Raw genomic sequence first — 26,347 nt, forward strand, 5'->3', positions numbered from 1 at the left:
ACTGTGGCACGTAAGGTCAGAGAATGATATTAATGATCAGACAGTCACAGTGGGGAAGTGCCAACTCTCCTGAGCTCGGATACCTATTAGTTGTATGACCTTGGACAAGTCATCTAACCTCAGTTTCTTTAATTGTAAAATTGGAATAATAATAATGCCACCTATCTTGCTGAGTTGTTGAGACCTGGCACCATAAAAATGTTAACAATTATTGTTATTATTATTGATATTGTTATATAGCATGGGATCTTCTTTTCTTACCTTCTTGGTTACAGTTCTCTTGATGAGCTCCATCTCATCAATATCCTTCCCAAAACATGCCTTCTAGACCTGTATCTAATACTCCAGAAATGATCTGACCAGGGCTGAGCATAGCAAAACTACAGCATTCTTATTCTGAACATTATTCCTTTCTTAATATAGCCTAGAATCACATTGGATTTTTAGTTTGACTTGTCATCCCAACGATTTCTATTGAGCTGGTGGTCCACTAAAACTCACAAATCTTGCATTTGGGAGGTTGAGGTGTTTTCATCTTAATTTTTTGGACTTTATATTCCTTTTTTCTTTATTAAATTTTACCTCATTACATTTACTCCATTGTTCTAGCCCATTAAGATATCTTTGGATCTCAGAGGGATTAGAAGGAAGATTTAGTAAGTACATACACACAGTACATATATACAGACGTGCACACGTATATATTAGAGATCATCAGGTCTAAGTGTCTCATTTTTAGGTGAGAAAACTGAAGTCTTGGAAGGGGAAGTTAATTGTGCAAGGTCATACAGCTAGTTACTAGCAAAGAAAAGACAAAACCCCATTTCCCAATTCTTTCTTTTTTTTAAATACAAAGTAATGGGAAGAGGGGTCTGGAACAGCACCATCACCAGGGAGAATGGGAGATGGCACTTGAACTGGGATTTTTGGTTTTTTGCAGGGCAAAGAGGGTTAAGTGACTTGCCCAGGGTCACACAGCTAGTAAGTGTCAAGTGTCTAAGGCCAGATTTGAACTCAGAGGGGCAGCTAGGTGGCACAGTGGATAGAGCACTGGCCTTGGATTCAGGAGGCCCTGAGTTCAAATCCAGCCTCAGACACTTAACACTTACTAGCTGTGTGATCCTGAGCAAGTCACTTAACCCCAATTGCCTCACCCAAAATAAATAAATAAATAAATAAATAAATAAATAAATAAATAAATAAATAAATAAATAAATAAAAAGATTTGAACTCAGGTCCTCCTGAATCCAGGGCCAGTGCTTTATCCACTGTGCCACCTAGCTGCTCCTCACCCCACCCCCAATTCCTTTTTAAATTCACTTTCTTATTAGTTGTGCATTCCATTTCTGTATGCATTATAATCTTGTCTTAAGGCAATTCTAGGGCCACCCAACTTATTGCCAGTGTGAGGTTAACCACAATATTTTTAATCTCTTGTTCTCAGTAATTCCTTTCCAATTTGCCTATTTTTGAAGAATGCAATCTAGAAAAAGCTTTGAGAGAGAAAGACTTCAGTCAGGACCAGTATCCTTTTGTCTTTTTTTTTTTTTTTTTAGTGAGGCAATTGGGGTTAAGTGACTTGCCCAGGGTCACACAGCTAGTTAAGTATTAAGTGTCTGAGGTCACATTTGAACTCAGGTACTCCTGACTCCAGGGCTGGTGCTCTATCCACTGCACCACCGAGCTGCCCGGACCAGTATCTGTTGTGGAAGGGTACAATGAACATGGAGGGGGACCAGGCAGAACACTTTTGCCTTTTAGCATAAAATCTTGTCCTCTCAGTTGACTTTAGCCATCCCTTTCCATCCACAAAACCACCATTTTCTTTCTCTCTGTGGAGTTCATGGGAGGTATCTGTAGGGTATTCCGTTGTAGAATTCACATACGAGTAAAACCAAATCATGCAAATTAAAGACAGGACAGAAATAAGCAGGAAACATTTGGCCATTCACTACAAATGGCCACCAGTTAACTTCTTTATATTCTAAATGCCCAGTAATAGCTGTAATAATCCTGAACTCAATGGGGACAAAATGAAAGAGAAAAATAAAATTCATTTCATATTCTATCAAGTATTCGGGGAAACAAAGTAAGATGAACTTTAGCTCTGCAATAAGTAAGCTTTCAGAAACGCTCTGAGTTGTATGAGGTATTATTTAGTAACCCCCATATGTTTCCTTCTAGTTCTTTCCCAGCATAGATAACTTTGTTTGGACATTTATGTGTATTCAGTGCTCATCCTGTAAGATATTACCTTGAAACAAAGAAACTCGGAATAACACACTAAGGACATTTGTTCTAATCTCATTTATTTCTGCTGAGTGCTAGATGATAAAAAGCTATAGAAAGGAATGTTGGGAATTGATTTGTAAATGTTATGTGCTTTTTTAAAAAAAAAAGAAAATGTGTGTATCTAGGTTATGTGAGATTTAAAATTGGATATTAGATCATAAATCTCCCCTACTTAACCTTTCCCTTAATTTATCTCCCAAACTAGTAAATGGAAGCAGCTTTTGGTTTTCTAGATAGACCTTTTTATTTATAGTTATGTTAGTCACAAGGTGATGTTGATTAGAAGGATAGGAAAGTAGAAACACAATACAAATCGTCTTAAGTCTAAGCTTAGTCTATATTCCTTATAAAAAACTCACCAAACCGAAAAAAAGGCCACCTTTGGAGAGAGAGTCTGTGCCGCGCCGTCAGGAGTCCCGCCAAGCAGGCAAAAGGGCTCCTCTCCTTCTCTCCACCCCGGAAGTCAAAAAACCCGGCAGGCAGTCTGACATGCGCAGCAGGCGCACTGTACCCGGCAGGCAGTCTGACATGCGCAGCAGGCGGACTGTTCATCTCCTCCCCAAAAGGGTGGTCCTTGAAAAACTGGCGTCTTTCAGTTATCCTAACCGACTGTTAAAAACTTTCATATTTTACCACAGTTACTAGAACAGCAGCACCTTGGTAAAGATTCTTAAGGTAAAGCAATGTGTTTGTTTGTTTATTTTTAAAGCTCCCAAATCCCAACCCCCCTAATAACTTTGAAAAATCATATTACAATTAGCTTAACTATGTTCTCAACAAACAAAAATAAAAATAATCAAATATGCAATACATTTCTTTAAAAAAAAAACCTTAAAATTGGGGGGGGCAGCTAGGTGGTTCAATGGATAAAGGACCAGCTCTGGATTCAGGAGGACCTGAGTTCAAATCCTGCCTCAGACACTTGACACTTACTAGCTGTGTGACCCTGGACAAGTCACTTAACCCTCATCGCCCCCCCCCCAATAACCCCTTAAAATCTAAACTATACCATGACTAAAAATAATGATAGCAATTCAACAAAATAGAACATGAAGATTTCTTTGACCTATGTCCCCTTCCTAATTAGTCTGTGCATTTAAAGTTCTATTGTCTTTAGTTTTTTACCCCAGCTGGGGGCTGCAGTTGATGTAGAGATTGTTATTATTCAATTGCCCTAGCTTAGGATCACTTTCTTTTTCTTTCTTTCTTTTTTTTTTTGGTGGGGCAATGAGGGTTAAATGACTTGCCCAGGGTTATGAAGATAGTAAGTGTCAAATGTATGAGGCCGGATTTGAACTCAGGTACTTCTGAATCCAGGGCTGGTTCTTTATCCACTGCGCTACCTAGGTGCCCCAGGATCACTTTCTATAAATCCACATTTCTTTATATTCTTCACATTTTATTTTTAGGGCATAATAGTGTTCTATTACTATGTCATAATTTATTCAACTATGCTCCAATAATTGGATTATGGGTTGTTTCCTCTAGTTTTGCTTCTGTGAGGACAGCAGCAATGAGTGTTTTTGGTTACAAATAGGACCATAAATTTAAAGCTATGAGAGAAACAAGAAGGCATCGAATTCAACATCCTTGTTTAACACATGTGAAAATCGAAACCCAGGAAGGGTGAGTTGTCCAAAGTCAGCCAGGCAGCAGAGGTCAGACTGAGTTTTGAATGTAGGTCCTCTCATTCCTGATTCAGCATTCCTTTCAATACTATGCTGTCTCCCTTTTTTTCTTTTAGTACCATCCCTAGGATATCATTCCAGAAATGGGTATTATGAGTTTTGAGACTATTATTGTCATTTTCAGTTCTCTCAAAGGCTTGCATCAGTCTGTATTCTAGCCAACAATGTGACAGTGTATCTTTTCTCCAAAGTCCCAAATAGCCTGGCATTTTAACATTTCTTATCATTTTTCCACCACCAATTTGATAGGTAAAAAGTATGATTGGGCAGCTAGATGGCCCAGTGGATAAAGCACCCACCCTGGATTTAGTTGTTGTTTCTTTTTTTTGAGGGGCAATGAGGGTTAAGTGACTTGCCCAGGGTCACACAGCTAGTAAGTGTCCAGTGTCTGAGGTCAGATTTGTACTCAGGTCCTCCTTAATCCAGGGCCAATGCTTTATCCACTGTGCCACCTAGCTGCCCCCCCCCACTCTGGATTTAGGAGGACCTGAGTTCAAAGCTGGCCTCAGACACTTGACACTAGCTGTGTGACCGTGGGTAAGTCACTTAACCCCCACTGCCCTGCAAAAAACCCCCAAACCAAACAAAAACAACAAAAAAGTATGATCTATGGGCAGCTAGGTGGTATAGTGGATAAAGTGCCAGGCCTGGAGTTGGGAAGACCTGAGCTCAAATCTATCCTCAGATACTTACTAGATGTATGACCCTGTTTGCCTCAGTTTCTCATCTGTAAAATGCACTGGAGAAGGAAATGACAAACCACCCTAGTATCTTTGCCAAGAAAACTTCAACTAGAGTAATGAAGGTTGGATACAACTGAAATGAATGAACAACAATGATGACCTATAAGTTGTTGATCATATTTGGAATATTGTGTTCAGTTCTTGTCACCACATTCTTTTCTTTCTTTTTTTTTTTTGCGGGGCAATGAGGGTTAAGTGACTTGCCCAGGGTCACACAGCTAGTGAGTGTCAAGTGTCTGAGGCCGGATTTGAACTCAGGTCCTCCTGAATCCAGAGCCGGTGCTTTATCCACTGCGCCACCCAGCTGCCCCCCTTGTCACCACATTTTAAGAAGGAAATCTATCATCTAGAACATAAATAGTTTGGTGAAGAGCCACAAGTTTCCTCCATGTAAGATTTGCTTAACAGAACTGTGGATGTTAAGAGAAGAGAAGGTAAAGGGGGGATCATGATAGTGATCCTTAAGTAAATAAAAGGTTGTCACCTGGGAGAGGAATTGAGTTTATTCACTTTGACCCTAATGGGCAAAATTAGGAAAAATGGGTAGTGTGGTGCAAGTGGAAAGAGCGTTGAGACAAATGAAAAGATATGGAGAAAGAGGATCAGTTTCAAATCCCAGATGGAATGTCTTGACTGTGTGATCTAGGGCAAGGCACTAAAATTCTCTGGAGTTCAGTTTCCTCCTCTGCAAGATGAAGATGTTGAACTGAATGACTGTCAAGGTCCCTTCAAGTTTTAAATCGATGATCTTCAGTTGCCAAGAGGCAAATTTAGTTCTGATGGAAAGAACAACTACCTCACAAAGTGAGTATCCAAAAGTGGTATGTTCTGCCTTGGGAAAGGTATTGAGTTTCTTGTCACTGGACGTATGCAAAACAAAGGCTAGGTGGCCACTTGTCAAGAATGTTGTGTGAATTTTTGTTCACGTAAGGGTTGGACTAGATGACATCCAGGACCCATTCCAGCTCTCACATCCTCCTTTGATTTGCATTTGCTTATTAGAGAATTTGGATGGTTCCTCAGTCACACATGCTGACTTTAGAATTCCTCTAAATCCTTAAATAGCAAACTAAATACATCAGTTGGGTTTTGTTTTTTTGTTTTTTTGGCAGGGCAATGAGGGTTAAGTGACTTGCCCAGGGTCACACAGGTAGTAAGTGTCAAGTGTCTGAGGTCAGATTTGAACTCAGGTAACCCTGAATCCAGGGCCGGTGCTTTACCACTGCGCCATCTAGCTGCCTCAATACATCAGTTTTTATTAGCTAGAGGCTATTTTTGTTAGAAGAAAACATTTAGGATTCAGAATATACACTTTCCGTAGTCTCCCTCCTAAATCCTCATTTGGCATATAATTCTATTCGGGAAACTTGTTGTTATTATCATTATTGCTGTTGTTACTTTTGATTTTCCTCCCTTATCATTTAAAATCTAATGTGAGGAGCACTCCAGTCATTGATAACACCTAGAGTTTTCCTTTGGATGACGTCCTGAACTAATCCTTTTTAGAAGCAATATGGGATTGTGGATAGAGGAGAGACTTCAGAAGCATTTGACTCTTACCTATATTCCACAGGGATAGAACTATAACTATGGCAGGTTGAGTGGGGCTATGCCCCAGGGTGCCAAAATTGGAAAGGGCCATTTTTTGTGGGAGTGGTGGTAAAACTAACTCATCTTCAGCAGCAATAGAAACAACAGAACTCAGCAGCCAGTTTGCAAGAATAATTGCTTGAACCAGGAAGCTACCCGATGGTGAGCTGGGATAATTTCTCTGTCATGCCCTACTTCTTCACTTTAGTTCAGGATTTTATTTATAATCTCCAGCCTGGATTATTCTAAAAGCCTCCTAACTGCTTTCCCAGACTCAAGCGCCCCGCCCCCCCCCGCCCCATCCATTCTACACAGATACCAAAATGATCTTCTTTGAGTATAGATCTGACCAACTCAACCAATTCAGCAGCTTTTTATTGCTTTTCAAATATAATAAAAGCTCCTTAAAAAGCCCACACACTCTGGCCCCCAAACTACTTTCCAGCCTCGTTGGATGTTATTCCTCCCCCATTCTGTGATCCAGACAAAACGGCCTCTATCTCTCACCCACGACACTTCACATCCTCTCTGTTCCTTGATACAGGTTCTTCCTCATGCCTGGAGTGTCCTTCCTCCTTACCTTCATCTTCATAGGGCTCCTCTATTTCTATAAGAGGCAATTTACACTCCATCTTTCCCAATCACCCCAGCTCCTAGTGCCCTTCTTCCACAGTATCTTGTACGTAACTTACTTTGTGCATATGTGTGTAGCTTGGACAGACTTTGAAAGATAGGGAAGGAAGGATAGAAAGGTCTGAAGTGCTATGGTCCATGGGGTCACAAAGAGTTGGACCTGATTGAACAACTAAACAACAATGACAAGTATGTATATGTGTTTGCAGTGATGTCTGGACAGTTGGGTTTTGTTTTTTGTTTTGTTTTGTTTTGGTGAGGCAATTGGGGTTAAGTGACTTGCCCAGGGTCACACAGCTAGTAAGTGTCAAGTGTCTGAGGCCAGATTTGAACTCAGGTCCTCCTGAATCCAGGACCAGTGCTCTATCCACTGCGCCACCTAGCTGCCCCTGTTTTTTGTTTTTTTTAACTCTGGGAGAGCCAGGTGTTAAGCATTTAACAGCATACTCCTGGACATATATACATAAAGTACTTTGTAAATTTTAAAGCACTATATTGATGTTATTTATGATTATTATCATTATTAATTGAATATTGTGTTACATATATATTTTTATATGTACTTGTCTTCCCTATTAGAATGTAAGTTCCTGGGCAGCTAGGTGGCGCAGTGGATAGAGCACTGGCCCTGGATTCAGGAGGACCTGAGTTCTAATCCAGCCTCAGACACTTGACACTAGCTGTGTGACCCTGGGCAAGTCACTTAATCCCTATTGCCTTGGAAAAAAAAAAAAAAGAATGTAAGCTCCTTGCTTGTAGGGATTGCTGCATTGTTTTACTTTCCCCCTATTTTCTAGCACTTTGTAGGTCTGGTACATAGTAGGCCTTTAATAAATAGTGGTTGATTGCGTGATTGATTTCTTCCCTCCCCATCACCCTTGAATCTTTCTGGCATGCCACATACTCTGGGTATAATTTATAGTATTTGCCGAAAGCCCCCAAATTCCTAGTTGTGGATTTGAAAAGAGGAGCCCATCAAAAACATTAGAGGCAGGGCAGCTAGGTGGCGCAGTGGATAGAGTACCGGCCCTGGAGTCAAGAGTACCTGAGTTTAAATCCGGCCTCAGACACTTAACACCTACTAGCTGTGTGACCCTGGGCAAGTCACTTAACCCCAATTGCCTCACTAAAAACAAAACAAAACAAAACAAAATTAGAGGCAGGGCATCTAGGTGGCGCAGTAGATAAAGCACCGGCCCTAGATTCAGGAGGACCTGAATTCAAATCCGACGTCAGACACTTGACACTTACTAGCTGTGTGACCCTGGGCAAGTCACTTAACCCTCATTGCCCTGCAAAAAAACCCCAAACAAACCAACATTAGAGGCCTTCCTCTAGGCCTCATGACACTGCATAAATGGGAGGAAAATATTTAATAACGTATTCAAATTTCATTGTCTCCAAATATAGCAAATCTGATTAATTTAGATTGACTCAGTTTGGGATATATGGGATGTAGATTGAATTAATAGAATGCCTGAATCAAACTGGGAAAATTTATATTTACATATACTATATATTAGTATTTTGTTTAATAATAATAATTGATATATTGTTATATTTTTATATGTGTATATATTTGTGTGTGTATGTGTATTTTAAGGCAAGATTGTTGTTGAAAATTGTCCTGGCCTTCCACTCTCAGAGAGCTAAAAGGACATAAGAAATGTCACATGAAACTTTTATTAAATTTTTAACAAATGTACTTTTCTTCTACTATAGTCTTATTATGTGATTATAGAACTGATAGTGACTTCAGGCTCTTGGAAGCAACGTTGGCAGAGCACAAGTTCAAACCATTCCCACTAAGCTGGAAAGGTTTTGTCTGTATCTGCTGTTCAAGGCCTAGAATTCCAAATTTGGACGAGCTCATCACCAAAAGGCCAGCCATTAGGTGATGAATTTTTCCAGTTTTGACTTGTGTTAGAAGAAGGAATACCCTCTGGGAAGAAATAACTGATCCTTGCAGTAGTTGAGCTCTGTTACTTTGTAGCTTTGTCACTTTCAAATATAAAAATATGGCTTAAACTAAAAGTAATTTACACACACCATGTGTCACTAAGCCCTGGGCTCAAGGTACTCTATCATAGCTGAAAAATCATAGCTGAAAAATCATAGCTCATGAGCCCCCATACATGTGTTTGTTTTTACTAATTGGCCAGAGATCACAATTTGTTCAAAGCAAAAGGATTACATGAACTACCACAGTAAGAAAAGTTGCAAATGAACCTTCCCTTCATAAACCTTGGGAACCTCACACACTATCTTATAGAGAAATCATGTGTGAGGAGCATACATTCACAAACATCTGTTAAGAGCCTAGGGAGTAAGCTAGGAACTATGCATTTAGCCAAGGGGAAAATAGATAAGCAGACAGCTCCCAGGTTAAGATTTTCTTGTAGGGGCAGCTAGATGGCACAGTGGATAGAGCATCGGCCCTGGAGTCAGGAGTACCTGAGTTCAAATCCGGCCTCAGACACTTAACACTTACTAGCTGTGTGACCCTAGGCAAGTCACCTAACCCCAATTGCCTCACTAAAAAAAAAAAAAAAAAAAAAAAAAAAAAGATTTTCTTGTAACTTCCTTCTTGCAGAAGAATCTCCATACTAAGAATCTATCTGATTCAAGGTTATAAAATCTCATTAGGGGGCAGCTAGGTGGCACAGTGGGTAGAGCACCAGCCCTGGAGTCAAGGACCTGAGTTCAAATCCAGCCTCAGACACTTAACACTTACTAGCTGTGTGACCTTGTGCAAGTCACTTAACCCCAATTGCCTCACTAAAAAGTTTTTTTAAAAATTAAAAAAATAAAGTCTCATTAGCCTCAGTCGGTTCCTCATAGCCAATCTTCCTCCCCCAAAACAACTTTAGGGGCTTCCTTCTAACATATTACAAAGGGTTTGAGGCAGTTTCTTTTTTTTCACTTTGCAATATCTACTTTGACCCCTGCCCCTCAAAGTACCCTCCCTTTCACCTTATTTTGCCCAAAATGAACCCTCCATTTATATTCCTGGCCATTTCTAAACCATGGTTCTGTATGTGTACCCCTGTCCTTTCTATTTCCCCTTTATGTTTTGATGTCCCCAATTAGAACGCAAACTTCTTGACAGCAGGCACTATTGGCTGGTTTGTATATGTATTCCCAGAAGTTGGCATAGGACTAGGCACAACATAATAAGTGCCTAATAAATACAATTATATCCATTCCCTTGGCAACAAAGAAGTACTTTCCACTTATATTCCACTATTTTTTAAAAAATCCAATTTTATTTTATTTTCAGTTCCAAATTGTCTCAGTCCTCTTCTTCTCCCCCAACCCCACATTGAGAAGGCATTAAATAAAAAAATCCATTACAAACATGAAGTCATACAAAACACATTTCTGCATTCCACTTTTTTTGCCAAGAGGTGGGAAGCATGCTCTGCCACCAATCCTTTGAAGTCCCAATTGTTCACTGTATTGATCAGAGTTCTGAAATCTTTTAATATTGTCTTCTCTTGTCTTACTGTGGTCATCAAATAAATTGTTCATTCAGTTCTGCTCATTTTACTTTACATAAATTCATGTAACTCTTTCCTAGTTTTTTATAAGTCTTAATATTTATCATATGTTACAGCACAGTAACATTCTATCGCATTTACATACCACCATTTGTTCAGCCACTCCCCAATCAATGGGTACCCATTTGCCCTTGAGTTCTTGTTGCTTCATATTTTTATACCCTGACACCAGTCAGCAAATTAGATTCATAATTGATTTCTTCATTTGCAGTTTCATCACTCTGGGGACAATTTTTAATTTTCCCTATGATTATAACATAGTAAAAATAAGACTTACAAAAACGATGGAATTAAATTGGAAGGGAACATTTAAATAGGAAGACTTCCCTTCATCCCAACATCCCAGATGGTGTCTACTGTTTGTTTTCATAGTTATGCAAAAAGACAGATGGAGCTAGCCAAATATTTTCAGCATACTAATAAGAGTTAATGCAACGATATATTCTGTACTTAGCAGCTATGGTATGGTAATAAAAAAAATGATCAATATATAGCTTGCTCTTCAAAGCTGATTCAGCAACATGGAAACAGGCCTGGGTAACATCTTTATTTCTGGGCTTTACTTAGCTCCTTTTGTCAAAATTCAACCATTCTTCAACATTTGATTTCTTCTTTGGTCCTGGAAATCCCAAGGTGCTTCGCAGCAGATACAACCAGTTCTTTCCTATTTGAGCATAAGGGATGAACTGATACACAGCAAAAGAAGCCCAATTAAGAGAAACAGTGGCTAAAACACCACAAAGTAGGGCAGCCACAAAAGTTATAAGACCTCAGCTTAATGAATTGACCGATTTTGACTCCCAAGGATTGATGATGGTCCACGTCTCTCTCAGGAGAGAGGTAGGAGACATCAGGTGTGGAAGGAAGCATATGTTACCTGATAACGATTGGGTCGTTTCTCTTAACAGTACATTTTTGTTTGTTTGTTTTATTTTGGAGGTCTCCCTATCTTGCCTAGGCTGGAAGTGTAGCAGTCACTCATAGGCCCAATTTCCTTGCTATTTCTTAGAGCTTTTGTTTTCTTTTTCATGTATAATAGATTCAACATGTAACTTTCAAAGCTGTCTTACTTGTTTATGGTTCTTTTTGGCCTTCTTTCTGTTCTCTTTTGTGCATTTTTAAAAAAGATGCTTCAATGACAATTTCTTCCCTTTTTTGCGATCCTACCCTCCCTCTGCCTTTCATACTCCAGTCCCACTGGACACACACACACACACACACACACACAAGCCATTGCTAACAAATATACATAGTCAAGCAAAACAAATTCCTACATTGGCCATGTGGCAAAATATATGTTTTAGCCTGTATTCTAAGCCCATCACTTCTCTGTGTAGGTAGGCATCATCAGTCCTCTGGAATTGTGGTTGTCCATTTTATGGATCAGTGTTCTTGAGTCTTTCACATTTTAGTTGGTACATGGCAGCAAGATCACATGTACTGGCCTAAAAGAGCATCTGGCTGTCTCTCTCTCTTTTTGGGGGGGTTAAGTGACTTGCACAGGATCATACACGGCTAGTAAGTGTCAAGTGTCTGAGGCCGGATTTGAACTCAGGCCCTCCTGAATCCAGGGCCGGTGCTTTATCCACCGTGCCACCTAGCTGCCTGCATCTGGCTGTCTCTTTTGCTTTGTATCTCTTATCTTAAACTGAAGGGAGTGAGCTTGAGGTGGACATTCCCACCACTGATGACAGCCTGGTGAGTTCAAGACATAAAACGCTCCTGGGTCCCTCAGGTGGAGCTGACTGGACTCAGGGGAATTTTCTGTTTTGGATAGGATCACTGTTGACGGGAGAAGAAGCCTGATTGGCTCAGAGCCTCTTAGAGTCATGTGCCTCTTCCTTACCTCATCAATGTGGTGCACCGGCCAAGGGTAGTGAGTGCCTCCTGTTCTACAGGGTTGTAGTAATTAGCACGGCCCTTGGTATAACAGGTCAATACTAAATCACGCAGGAGAGCAGCACTCAGACCCCAATAGTGGGAGCAGCTACTGCAGCACCTTGAGATCTAGCATGAGGGTGCAGTGTTTGGCCCCTGGCACAGGTGGGCATTGGCAAGCCCTAGCAGAGAGGGAATTGCCAGACCCTGGTACAAGAGAATATTGACCTGGTGTAGCTCAGGCTCTAGCAGCAGAAGGGGCAGCCCTTGGCCCTTGAGATAATGGACAGCCTTGATGGATGCCAGCCCAGCAGAAGTGAGCGCCAGAAAAGACCTAGGATGAAGGGGAGTATTTTGTTTTATTTATTTATTTTTAAAAGAAACACTAATGACTCCATTCCTCTGTTTTTTCTACATGTGGCAGCCTTTGCCAGTGACCCCCAAGACCAACTCTGAGACCAAATTCTTCCCTTCCAGAAATAGAGAATAAAAGGCTTGATACAACCAGATGAAAGTCAAGGTTTCTACAAGATGTCAGTGGAAAAACAAAGACCTGGATTTGTCGCCAGCAGGTTCATGTCCCTGCCTCCGCGCTACATTTCTTGTGTGATCTAAGGCGAGATACCCAAGCCTCTCAGCTTCATTTCCCTCCTTTGGAGGGGCTTGGGTTGGAAAACCTCGAAGATCCTTCCCAGCTCTTGAAAGCCATGAATTTAGACTCTCAGGCTGCATCTGGCTGATGTTCTCATAGAAACAGTGCTTTTGTAGGTATTCTGGCAGGGACTGTGCTTTTAGAAGTTCAAAAAGAACGTTCCAGCTCCATCCCTCCACTTGTTATCTGATTACACCCTCCTGGCCTGAAATGAACATGACAAGGCTTCAGATTCCGCATTTTGTCTCTGCGTGTGGATCAGCAAGACCAATTCTTTAGGCAACAAGCCTTGTTCGTTTATTTTGGCTCCCTCTGCTGTTTTTATCGGCAAAGAATGTAAATAACAAAAATTCCCAAAGAGAGAAAAAGGGAAGAAATATCGGCACCAAATCTGGAACGCTTGGCAATAACTTCAAAACATTTCTTTTCGAAAGGAAATGATTTGTGTATATGAAAAAATTAAAAAGTGACCCTACCGCCTGCTCTGATCATTATATCTTCTTAGCTGGGTTGAGCACATTAGTATAGATATGTTCACTCACTTCAGTACTCAAGACCCAGGATTTCACTGGTGTAAAGTATAGGTTTCCCTCACCAATGAAGATTGCAACCCTTCCGTGGCTTAGAAGATGGTGCTAATCCAAAAATAAATAAAGAAAAGTTTATTGGGAATGCTTATTGAGGCTAGCCTGTTTATGATCATTTAATATTTAGGCAAGCTTAATTTCTATTACCATTAGGAGGCATGATGTCATATGGAGGTGTCAAACTCCCAGCTTCCAAATTCCCAATTGGGCACAACCTGATTAAAATGTAACTGAGAGGGGCAGCTAGGTGGTGCAGTGGATAGAGCACCGGCCCTGGATTCAGGAGGACCTGAGTTCAAATCCAGCCTCAAACACCTGACACTTACTAGCTGTGTGACCCTGGGCAAGTCACTTAGCCCTCATTGCACCACAAAAAAAATGTAATTGGGAAAAGTTTAACAAAATAAAAATACAATATAACATAAATAATGTTTTTTTAAAGTAAATAATGTTGATTTATGGTTTCCTAAGTCAATAAATGGCACAGGGATCTTGTTTCTATTTGAGTTCAACACTCCTGTGTGGTTAGGGTCCTGGACCCAGTCTCAAGTTTAAACTGAGTTTAAATCCTTCCTCAGACATAGACTAGCTGAGTGACCTTGGACAAGTCACTTAACATTTCTGGGCCACAGTTTCCTCATCTCTAAAATGAGGGGATTGGACTAGATAGCCTCTGAGGTTCCTTCTAGTCCTAAATCTATGATCTTATGATGATATATGACTTACTTCCTAGAGGCTGCCATTGTCTAACCCAGGGCTTCTTAAAATTTTTACACTCATGACCCCTTTTCATCAGAGAGATTTTTATGTGACTCTGGGTATATAAAATAGGTATACAAATCAGATATTTACTGACAAATTTTTTGTGACCCCCCCACATTCAGTTACATGACCCCACATGGGGTCAAGACCTACAGTTTAAGAAGCTAGGGTCTACATGGCAATGGGGCAGCTAGGTGGCGCAGTAGATAGAGTATTGGCCCTGGAGTCAGGAGGACCTGAGTTCAAATCCAGCCTCAGACACTTGGCAGTTAACTAGTTGTGTGACCTTGAGCAAGTCACTTAACCCCGATTGCCTCACCAAAAAAAAAAAAAAGAAGAAGAATCTGGGGTCTAACCCATTCCATTTGACAGGTAGACAAAAACATTTTTTTCAAGTTGGTTGAAAATTAGAGGATGAAGAGCCATTGTGTAAGGCTGCCTCTAATTCCAATAGACATTACTAATAAATACAGTTTATTACTTTAGTAATTATAATCACTGTTAATGCAATAGCTTCCCTCCCTCCCAAATAACCCAAATGTCATAGATCCAGCTAATTGGTTCAATAAATACTTATTTAGCCAAGAGGCCAGAGTGAAAATCTAGGTTTGAGATGATAAAGCTGGATCAAAGCTATGGTTAATTTCCCTAGGCACATGAAAGTGTAGGCTGCCTAGTAAAAGGATGGAGACTAGACCGAAATAGGGCAGAGTGAAATTACAGCAAGCTTGGCTGGAATACTGCAATGGGGGAAGTCAGAGGGAAGATAAGAAATGGCTGTAGAAATGGCAGTAGGAGGGTACCAAAGAAGGAAGGCAAACTGATCAGTGACACTCCTCCTAGTAGCTGCTTTAGTCTCACCTCTCTCACTAGCAGTGGTAGTTTTCAAGCCAAGTCCAGGAAACAACATGGGCTAACATTCGAGGTCATTGAGCACCATATCATCTCTAGGTAGACATTCTAAAATGGCCATGTTTGTCCATTGAGCTCTCCCACCTCCCTTTCTACCCCTTTTCTATTTCTTGGTTCCCCCTGAGCTTCCAGAAACCTCAAGCTGCTTAAAGTCCTCTATTGCTCTATTCATCCAAGACTGCTCTGCATGGTTGTCCTCTAGGTTCCCAAGTTATAATTATCTATACCCTCCTTATCAAAAACTCTCAGTTTCTTTGTATGTCTTTTTCAGCTGAGTCTCAGAGGAAAGTTAATCTGATAAATGACTTAGGGTGCTCAACTTGTAGGCAAAGGACACAGGCACACAATTGTAAAAGGATTTGGGGGTGCCTTTGTCTCTTAAAAGGTAAAAGCTAGAGAGATGTTTTCTGAAATAAAAATTTAAAAATCATAATTATTAACAACATTTCAACATGTAAAGAAGAACAGAGAAGAGGGTAGAATATAAAACCAGGGATTTTGGAGTTGTTTTCCTTTACATTGTTGTGTTCATTATGTCAAATGTTCCCTCTTTAGACAACAACAGTTTATATGGGTCTTTCTAAATTTCTCTAAATGACAAGTAATTAATAGAGAGGTGGTATGGCAACCTTGTTGGCAGTGTGGCAATGGGACTCTGGAATTGGTATTAGGGAGTCCTGGGTTCCAGTCTTGCCTCTGACACATAAATTGGGTTGCCGAAGGCAAGTCACTCAATTTCTCTGAGCCTTAGATTTCTCATCAGTATAATGGGCATAAACCTAGACTATCTACCTCTTAGAATCAGCAAAAAGTTGAAAGAACATAATGCAAAATTCTGTATCTATGTCAACTATTATTATTCTTGCTAGAGGAATCCATGAAATTGCATCATCATTGTTATATTTTTATTTTAGGAAGTGTGATATGATCCTCCAGAAATACATATTTGAAAGAAAAGGAGAAAAAGTTCACACCTTAAAGTTATGGCTCTAAAATCAGAGTTTAAAAATAACAACCACCTCCATCCATTCACAGTGTAGACACTCTTGCATGTACATGGTTGTTTGCATTTTGTCTCCCTCGTTAGAATATAAGCTCCTTGAGGGAATGGAATGACAGGTTCCAATTTTTCTATATGTTCATTTCTTTCCAGAGTCTCTTTGTTCTTTCAGGGACCTCCCCCTGAAGAGAATCTGTAAGCTCATGTCTTTCTTTCACCAATGGGGGAGACACACTTAAGGTTTCTCTTCTCCTATGCTCTCCCCCTTATTCTCCTCATGCAGGCACTAGGCATTGTGTAATCATCTCCACCAAAGAGGAGAGTCTTATACTGGTAAGCTTTGAACTCCTGAATACATTTGTATCCCCTGTGCTTAGCACTTTGCTTGACATATAAAAAGTATTTTATAGATGCTTGTTGACTGGCAGATGCACATCAGAGCTCCTTCTTCTTTTCTTCTTTATCTTCTTTGTCTTCTGGTTCTTCATCATCATCATCATCTTCTTCTTCTTCTTACCTATAGCTTACAATAGTTTGAGGATGGTGGTGAAAAGAGCATTGAATTTAGACATAAAAGCCTTAGATGCTAGCCATGGATCTGTTATTTGCTAGTTGTATGACCTACCACCATGACTGGTAAAGAAAAATGCAAAATTAATGCTTATGACCATAATAAAGAAGAAAACATTCTTCCCAAATCAGCAACTGATAAGAGGTTTGGAGCCAAGAGGCATAAATAAATCATTTTTCTGGACTTCTGGCAAAATGACAGCATTTCCATTACAAAAGCAATTTTCTGATTCAAATCCAGATTGTTCAGTGGGGGAAAGGTTCATGGTGCTCCGTTTGAGTAACTGAATGGACAGACTCACCATGCTGGACTCCTCATTTAGTGTACTCCATTGTTCTCAATGAAACAGGGATAAAATTTGCTAACTCATTACACTGGCTTTAATGTGAGAGCTTGCCATTACCATACAGGGAAGTCTATGCCTCCATCCGTGGTGAGATCCATAATCTCATCAAGGTGCATTTTCCCTCCCATGATGCAGAGCACAACCCATCCACACATTCCTATCTTTTGTGACTCTTGTTGATGTCATCCCATAAATCTGCCACAGGGGTCCAACTCATTACGTTATGTGGCTGCCTTCAAATTTCTGAATGCTCTATGGATACCATAGATGTGCTACCCAATGTTATCTGTTGCTCAGACTATGTGAATAGTCCATCCTTTTTTCTAGCCCTGCATCTTTCTAATGCTGTTACATTTCTCTTGTGCAATAATATTTCATTAGTAATATGTAGCAGCCTACCCATGACTACCCATACCTCCATTACTCTTTAGGTGACACTTAATATCTTTGGATTAGAGGGTCAGAAATCTGGACATAGACGGGATTTCTGAGGTTATCTAACAATTCCCTTATTTTACAGATGCTGAAACTGAGGCCCAGAGAAGTTAAGTGATGTGCCTAAGTTGTATTAGTTAAGTAGTATGTCCCCAATACCATAGCACAACAATACTATAATAATGCTTAAAAAAGTGACAGAGACAGGATTTGAACCCAGGTCCTTTTAAAAAAAACCAAGCATTTATTTTATTTTTAATAGTATTTTATTTTTTCTAATTGTATGTCAAGACAATTTTTAGCATGCATTTTTACAAGATTTTGGGTTCCAGATTTTTCTCCCTCCTTCCCCTTCCCTCTTCCTAAATGATAAGCAATTTGATATAGGTTATATAGGGGCAATTATATAAAACATTTACATATATAATGTTTGGAATGATGCCACCTGCTGGAGACTTACTGTAGGAAAGCTCCACCATGAGGAGAAGGTGCCTGAGGGCAAGACATGTGGCTTTTCTTTGGCATCAGGAAGTTACATTTGCATGTGGGAGGAAGAGGGGGCGAAGCTGGAGGGAGAGTGGAGCCAAAGATGCACTCTCCCTTTGACAGATAGATGAATCTAGGCCTTTCTCTCTTCACCAATTTCTTATTCTCCTTAATAAATGCTTAAAAGTCTAACTCTTGCTAAAGCTTATAATTTATTGGCGACCACTCATTAGATATTTTAGACAGACTAGCTAGAATTTTAGCCCCTTACACATATGAGTCAGAGTAGTGAAAGAAGAAACAGATCAAAAAGAAAAAAAACATGAAAAAAATAAAGTAAGTGAAAAAAGTATTCAGAGTTCAATCAGTTCTTTATCTGGATGTGGATAGCATTTTCCATCATGGGTCCTTTGTACTTGTCTTGGATCATTGTGTTGCTGAGAAGAACTAAGCCATTCATAGCTGATCATCATACAATGTTGCTGATACTGTGTACAATGCTTTCTTGGTTCAGCTCATTTCACTTTGCATCGGTTTATACAAATCCTTCCAGGTTTTTCTGAAATCTGCCCATTCATTTCTTACTGCACACTAGTATTCCACTATATTCATAGCACAACTTGTTCAGCCATTCCCCAATTATTGGGCATTCCCTCAATTTCCAATATTTTGCCACCATGAAAAGGGAGGCTATAAATATTTGTGTACGTGTAGGTCCTTTTCCCTTTTGAACTCACCTCTTCTGACCTTGTAGCCAGAGCTCTATGCTGCTTCCTAACTGCCATATTTCATTACTTACACACATACAACATCACTAGAGAAATATTATTGTTAAAAGATAGGCCTTTGTTTCAGGGAGAAACAGGGCCATTAAAAACATTGCATGGAGGGGCAGCTAGGTGGCGCAGTGGATAGAGCACCGGCCCTGTATTGAGGAGGACCTGAGTTCAAATCTGGCTTCAGACACTTGACACTTATTAGCTGTGTGACCCTGGGCAAGTCACTTAACCCCCATTGCCCCACAAAAACAAAAACAAAAACAAAATCATTGCACGATTTCTAAAAGGCAGTATGGATTTCTTTCTCCTGTGTTCAACTCTGGGCCTAGCTCATTACTCATTTGCATTGTGTGTCTAAGATATGTGTACTAATGGACTAGCTCTGTGGGTTTTCCATCCAACTTCATAACATAGTTTGTACGTTAGGGATGATTTATCCACTTGCTTTTTCCTGAGTGCATGGTTAGGCCAAATTCTTTTGAGTGATTATGATTCTCACTTGTAAGATCACTTGTATGATTTTCATGTATAAGCAAAATTTTGGCTCTCTCCCTTTCCCTGCCTCTCTCTACCTCTCTCTTTCTCTATCTCTCTTTCTGCCCCCTCTCCCTCTCTATATCTCTCCCTCCCTCCCTTTCTCTGTCTCTTTCTATGCTCTTCTCTATCCTCCTCTCTCTCTCTCCTTCACTCTTCCCCCTCTTTCTACTTCTCTCTTTCCTTTCCTCTTTCTCTTTCTTCCCTATCTCTCTTTCCCTCCCTATTTCTCTCTCCTTCCCACTCTGTATTTCTCCCCTCTCTCCCCTTTTTTTCCCTCTCTCCCTCTCCCCTCTGCCCCTCTCCCCTTTCCTCCCTCTCTCCCCCTTTTCCAGCTCCTTTCCCTTTCTCTCCCTCTTTCCTCCTCTCCCCTCTCTCTCCCCTTCTCCTTCTCCCTCACCTCCTTATTCTCCAGTGTCACCAGTAACACTGGAGCAGTAGGAGACCACGCATCTAGAGGACATGCCAAGGACAAACATAACAGATAAACACAGTCACATAGTGATACCAAGAGATAGTCACCTAAGAAAAGTGGCAACTTTGGGGAACATGACCTATTATTCCAAAGAAGAATGTCATCTATGTACACAGGAAAGGACTTCCTGTAACCAGGAGCTGTATGATTATCATAGGGCCACATGTGGTATCTCCACTGACCTTTCAGTCCACGTCCATTCCCTTTGAAGGCCCTGTGTGCATTTGTGGATAGTGTGAGCCAAACTTGGGGTGGAATGTTTTGTATCAGTGGTCCTTTCTGCACCAACTGAATGCATGCTATTTCTAAAAGATAATTGAGGGGGCACCTAGGTGGCACAGTGGATAAAGTACCAGCCCTTGATTCAGGAGGACCTGAGTTCAAATTCAGCCTCAGATGCTTGACACTTACTAACTGTGTGACACTGGGCAAGTCACTTAACCCTCATTGCCGCCCCCCCCCCCCCCGCCCTGCGAAAAGCTAGTTGAGCCCACTGGCTCATTATCAGTGGGAATCAACTGGGTGTGGAGGGACTAGTGACCAAATGTACTAGAAACTCTAGCCCCTCAGCATTATCTCTAAAATCATGAGGAGGGTGGCTAGGTGGCACAGTGGATAAAGCACCGGCTCTGAATTCAGGAGTTCCTGAGTTCAAATCCGGCCTCAGACACTTGACACTTACTAGCTGTGTGACCTTGGTCAAGTCACTTAACCCCCATTGCCCCGCAAAAGAAAAAATTAATAATAATAAAATCATGAGGAAAGCAATAGCAGCTACTCTCAGGGGACACAGCCTGTCAATGGGAGTGAGATTATCCCAGGATTGTGGGGAGGTGGGGAGATGGGGGGTGTTGTCTTCAGTAGGATAACTAGTTCTTTTGCAATTTCACTTTTTAAATAATTTTTTTAAAAAAACTGGTCCTTTTTTTGAGGATTTAACAAATATTTTTCTCAAAGTACTTACATATTTCATTTTATCCTAAAAAGAGCATTGTGAGATAGTTGGCAAAGATATTTTTTTCTTTTTGTGAGGCAATTGGGGTTAAGTGACTTGCCTAGGGTCACACAGCTAGTAAGTGTCAAATCTCTGAGGATGGATTTGAACTCAAGACCTCCTGAATCCAGGGCCGGTCCTCTATCCACTGAGCCACCTAGCTGCCCCCAGTTAGGGAAGATATTATCACTGTTCTCCAAATTCCGAGTAACTAAGGTAAGTAACTAAGTAACTAGTAACTAAGGCAACTAGTCCCCAGCACTAAGTAACTCAGATTCCCCAGAAAGGGTGTATGATTTGTCCAGGGTCACCCAGCTAGTTACTGACAGACCTGGGATTAGAACCAGATCTCCTGATTCCCAGTTCAGCGTTCTTTTCCTTGTATCATGACACCCTTAGCTTGTTCTCTAACTGGACACTAAAGAAAAAGCTTTGGTCATAATGATATCCTTCTCACAATTCACTTTCTACTGGCAGTCTCAGCACTGGTTTCTGCAGGTTGTGCAAATATATTTTTCTTCCCTAAAAGCAACGACAAAGGAAATGTGGGTACTCAGATGTCCATGAGAGAAACCAATCTTTACTGATTACCCAGAAAACTGAGTGCTTTCATGCATAGTTGTCCTATAATGAAAATGAATGATGGAAAGCAGACTTTTCTTGTAAGGATCTCCAAGTACATAGACTGAAAAGCTAAAGAACTTTGAAATACTTTCCACATCCTATTTGATCTTAGTAACAAATTTGTCATGCAGGTAGGACAGTTTATGTTATTACCATTTATTATTATTATTATTATTATTATTATTATTATTATTATTATTATTATTATTATTATTTTGTGAGGCAATTGGGGTTAAGTGACTTGCTCAGGGTCACACAGCTAGTAAGTGTTAAGTGTCTGAGGCCAGATTTAAACTCAGGTCCTCCTGACTCCAGGGCCTGCGCTCTATCCAGTGATGTTATTACCATTTTAGAGATGAAACAACGGAGGCACAGGGAGGATAAATGAGTCATCCTGTGATGACAATGTCCACCAGAGGGAGGCCATTGCATCGATTCTTGGAGGCCAGAAAACAATTCTCTTCAGGTGTATCCATGGCTCATCTACTGCCCATGGGTCAATTCTGGTGGCCGGTTACTTTTACTCTTTGGTCCATCTCTCAGATCCCCCAAATGCCAAGGTTGTTATGATTGACTAACTGTAGATCCAGAAATTAGAGGCTCCAAGGAAGGGACTCTGGGTTGGTATGAAGTTCAAATCTCAAAGACTCAGAGATGGGAGGGATTAATAGAATGCAAACATCTTGAGGGTGGGACTTGTTTTGCATTTCTTTGTATCCCAGGCACCTATTCCAGTGCCTTAAACTTAGTAAGCACTTAATAAATGCCTGATGAGGGGCAGCTAGGTGGCACAGTGGATAGAGTACCGGCCCTGGAGTCAGGAGGACCTGAGTTAAAATCCGACCTCAGACACCTAACAGTAACTAGCTGTGTGACCCTGGGCAAGTCACTTAACCCCAATTGCCCTGCAAAAAAAAAAAAAAGAAAAGGAAAGAAAAAGAAAAAAAATGCCTGATGAATGAAAGAGTGGTTGAATGAATGAATGAATGAATGGACTCCTGAGTCTATCTAATCCAACTTGCATCTGAACAAGACTATCTTCTATAATATACCCGAGGAGTGCTCATCAATTCTTTATTTGGAGACTTCAGGTCATGAAAAATTTCTTATATCCTGAGTCAGTTCATTTCACTTTTGGACAACTATAAGAAAGTTTGCCTTAAAAAAACCCTTTATTAATATAAAATGTAATTTTTGCAATGAATAAAAATCTATTTTCTGTTCCTCCCCTGCCCTTCCTCCAAATGGAAAAAAAAAGGAAAACAAAATCATTGTAATAAATGTGCTCAGGCAAGCAAAACAAATTCCCATATTTGCCATATCTGATATATATATATATATATATATATATATATATATATATATATATATATATATATATCTTCACTCTGAGTTAGGAGGTGAGTAGCATGTTTTATCACTGGTCCTCAGAATTTATGGTTAGTTATTGCCTTGATCAATATTCTTAAGTCTTAAAAGTTGTTTGTCTTTATAGTGTTGTTATTATATCAGTTGTTCTGGTTCTGCTCACTTTATATCAGTTCATACAAGTCTTTCTAGGTTTCTCTAATTATATGTCATTTCTTATAGCACAAAAGCATCCAGGAAGCTGAAACCTCCCTCTCCACATCTTCCATTCTTCTTCTCTTCGTCCTGATAGAACAAGTCTAATTCCTTTTACACATGACAGCCCCTTCAAATACTTGAATATAGCTATCATATCCTCCTTAAATTTTCTTAAATTTTCTCTTCTCCAGGCTATCTATTCCCAGTTCCTTCAACTCATTCTTCTATACTGTGGTCTCCAATCTTCTGACCATCCTGTTTACTTTCCTCTGGGAACACTCCAGTTTATCAATGTCTTTCCCAAAATGTGGCACCCAGAACTGAACACAGCACTTTAGTTGTGTTCATAGGCCATTGAGTAACTATAATAACAATCAAAGTATAAGAGCAAAGAGAGCTATTCTGTTGGGAAAGCAATTTGATGATTAAAAAGTCTTTGGGAGGCATCTAGGTGGTGCAGTGGATAAAGCACTGGCCTTGAATTCAGGAGGACCTGAGTTCAAATCCAGCCGCAGACTCTTGACACTTACTAGCTGTGTAACCTTGGGCAAGTGACTTAACCCTCATTGCCCCACCAAAAAAAAAGTAAAAGGGGCGGCTAGGTGGCGCAGTGGATAGAGCACCGGTCCTGGAGTCAGGAGTACCTGAATTCAAATCCGGCCTCAGACACTTAACACTTACTAGCTGTGTGACCCTGAGCAAGTCACTTAATCTCAATTGCCTCACTAAAAAAAAAAAAGTAAAAGTATTTGAAGAAAGTGGAACCAAACAATTTGCATTCATCTGTACATATGTATGTACATATACAATTATTACATTTATGTATTTGTATTTATATACCAATACAGTATGCAATGTACAATTGAAAGATTTTTAAAAATTATTTTTACTTTTTAAAAAACCATTTTTTATTTTCCTGGTTAGATAGAAAGTTCATCAACTCCTTCATGTCAGGCAATGTGTACTTTCCCCTACTGTTGCATAATACTTTTCATTCATAGAATCAAAACTAAAAATCTTGAACCCTATCCTTGAGCCTCCATGTAGGAAGCAGGGTGATATAGTAGAAAAGGATCATCAAGAGTCAGGGTACCTGAATTCAAATTCTACGTCTGATGCTTGCCATCTTTTATCTTGGGTGAATCACTTAATTTTCCTGGCCTCAGTTTCCTCATCTATAAAATTCGTGTTTTAGGGTAGGTTTTAGGGGTCCTTTCCATCTCTATATTATTGATCTCAGAACCACTTTAGTATTAGTTGTGAACTAATTAGTTGTAAACTTCCCAATGTAGGTTATGGAAATCTTGAGTCTATGCCATTCCCCTAATGACCTCCATGAAGACAGGGGCCATATTTTATTTAACCTTTGGTTTTTCCCCAGGTTTGTCCTAAGGGACAGGGAATATGAATATATGTATATATGTATAAACATATATATACATACATATACATATTACACACATATACATATACATCTAATTTATAATATGCACACACGTATACATGCATAGCTATGTGCGTGCAAATACAAAAACACAGATGTATATACATACACATGTATGTGCACATACAATACATAATATACATATTACACTATGATCTTGATAATATGGGCTCTAATAAATATTTATTCTTAGGACCATAGGATTTAGAGATTTAAAGAGCCTTAAATATACTCTAATCAAACTCCTCATTTTATAAGTGAAGAAATGGAGGCCTTGAGACACTTAGTACAAAGTGGGTGGCAACTGAAGGGAATTGGTCGAGGCATCAATATGACACAGAAATGGAAAATGGAGATAAGAGTATGTTTTAGTTCATCCACTAACAAGCCATGACACTTTGGGCAAATGTCCTAAATTCTTTGGGTTTTCCTTTTTTCCAATGGTAAAATGAGAAGGCTGGACCACATGAGATCTAAGACTCCTTCTAGATTTATGATTCAATGGCATAAGGAAAGAGCTCTAAGGCTAGTTTAGCTCAATAAGCTGTTCTTGTGGCATTGGTATTGAAATCTAAGCCATCCTTCTGTGTCCAGACAGGATTGGGCTAAGGCCACCACAAACCAATTGGAAGGCACCTTATCGTCCAACATCTTTGAACAATAATGTCAGTGATTATTTTGAGACGCTCAATTAGAAAAAGTATTTAGGATGCGGAACTGAAGTGCACTGGCGTAAAGAAATCTTTTCTCTGAAACTCTGAGTCAGCAAATTTTAAAAGGCAGAGTGGGGTCATGGAGGTGATAGAGCACTGAACTTAGAATCAGGAAGACCTGAGTTTGAATCCTGCCTCAGACCTGTACTAGCTGTGTAACTCCTGAGCCAGTCACTTCCCTTCTCTCAGATTTGGTTTCCTTACCTGTAAAGGGAAGAGGTTGGATTTGATGACCTTCTGCCTCTAAATGGATGAGCCTCTAGAGAAATGAATAAGCAGGTCAAACCAAAACACTTTTGAGGAGGGAAAGGGTAAAAGAAGATAGAAAATAGAGTAAATATCATGGGGAGCGAAAAGGATGGAGGGAAACACAGTTAGCAATAGGAACTGGGGAATAATTTGAAGAAGTGGTAAGAGCAATGTAAGAAGATGACGACAATGATGACAGTGATGATGAGACGATGATGGTACTTTGCTGGGCTATTGTGAAGAAAATTCTTTGTCAGGTGTAAGGTACTATATAAATGCTGCAATAATCAACCTCGTGGATGTTTTATGAGGAAATCTCCCTTTAAAGTACTATATAAATGTAGTTTACTATTAAAAAATGATGAGAGGACAGCTAGGTGGCACAGTGGAAAAAGAACTGCCCCTGAATCCAGGAGGACCTGAGTTCAAATCCAGCCTCAAAAACTTGACACTTATTAGCTGTGAGACCCTGGGCAAGGCACTTAACCCTCATTGCCCTGGAAAAAAAAAATGATGAGTGGGATCAGAAAAACCTGGAAAGACTTACATGAGCTGATGCAAAGTGAAATGTACTGTATACAAAATAACAGCAATATTGTAAGATGATCTGTTGAGACTGACTTAGTTATTTTCAGTAATGTGATGATCCAAAACAATTCTGTAGGACTTATGAAAAATGCAGTCCATCCACAGAGAAAGAACTAATGGTACCTGAATACAGATGGAAGTATAAAAAAAAATCAGGTCAAACATGACCCTTTCCAAACTTCAACATACTACAGATTTTGGGGGGGAGGGAGGGGTGGGGCAATAAGGGTTCAGTGACTTGCCCAG

Source organism: Dromiciops gliroides, chromosome 6, assembly GCF_019393635.1.
Source record: "Dromiciops gliroides isolate mDroGli1 chromosome 6, mDroGli1.pri, whole genome shotgun sequence".
Classification (NCBI taxonomy): Eukaryota; Metazoa; Chordata; class Mammalia; order Microbiotheria; family Microbiotheriidae; genus Dromiciops; species Dromiciops gliroides.